Source organism: Hylobates moloch, unplaced genomic scaffold (genome assembly GCF_009828535.3).
Source record: "Hylobates moloch isolate HMO894 unplaced genomic scaffold, HMol_V3 SCAFFOLD_3, whole genome shotgun sequence".
Lineage (NCBI taxonomy): Eukaryota > Metazoa > Chordata > Mammalia > Primates > Hylobatidae > Hylobates > Hylobates moloch.
The window spans coordinates 107,751,043-107,752,028 of record NW_026652278.1 but is presented as its reverse complement, the minus strand read 5'-3'; the positions used below and the strand labels follow the sequence as shown (position 1 = coordinate 107,752,028).

General features: G+C 37.7%; 1 pseudogene; it reads right to left on the bottom strand.

The window, feature by feature from the left end:
- Nucleotides 1–247: 247 nt before the first annotated feature.
- On the bottom strand, nt 248–568 carry LOC116479897 (small ribosomal subunit protein mS33-like; annotated as a pseudogene).
- Nucleotides 569–986: the final 418 nt, after the last annotated feature.

The following is a 986-nucleotide window of genomic DNA, read 5'->3' as shown; positions in this document are numbered from 1 at the left end:
ACTTCATTAGAGAATTAGGTAAACCTCACATTACATGGCCAAGACCAAAAGAGTTTTGCACAGTTAGAATGTGTTCAACAAACCTGTCACAATTGAACTGGAATAGATTTCAACTAGGAGATGATTGTGTTCCTCCAAATAACCTTCTTTTCGGAAGATGACATTCCTCTAATATGTGGAAAGGCAGTAAATGCACTTTCTTCTCTCTGCCACTGAGGAAGAAATTCCCCCTCTTGAGGAACCAACACTATTTCTTTTGTGCTGCTCTTTTCCCTTCTCGTTTCTTTGGTTTCCCCTTTCCACGAAGCTTTATTAGTCGTTTTTGCTCATCTTTAAAATCTTGATGCTTATCTCTGTAGAGTCCAAGAAATCGGAGTGTCCCCGTGAGTGCCGTGTAAGTATTGTGATCTGGGTATCAGTCATAAGTTTCCTTTTTCTTGGCCATGGCAGGTTCACTAAATAGTTTCACCACTTTCATAGCCTTGGAATCAGTAGGCCTGGCGACTTGACAAAATAGCCGAGCCCTGACACAAGACATACGCAAAGCATATTCTGAAAGGGAGGACATTTCTTGAGCGGCAAGTAGCTAGAGTTCCTGGACCTGACCTTCCTAACCTACCGCGCCCTCTTCCAGGCTCCTAGCTCGCGCTGGCGACTATTACCCCCACCTGCTTCTTATAACAAACACAAATAAAAAAGAAACATATTTTAACTGATAAAATATGTAATCAGATATTTAATAATTGCTATTCCTTCAAATCATCCTCTTTAACACGTCAGTTTTTTGTCATTACCTTATTTTTTTGTACTTCGTTATTAAAGTGACTAATACGAACTTTTCACTGATTGATTCTCTTCTCTGTTAATCCATATAACAGATTTTCTTTGTAATTTGAATTTTAACATTGATTTTTTAAAATATTTATGAGCACATAAATTATTTACTAGAAATCTCTTTCTTTCAGGTATTGTATTCTTCAGACAGA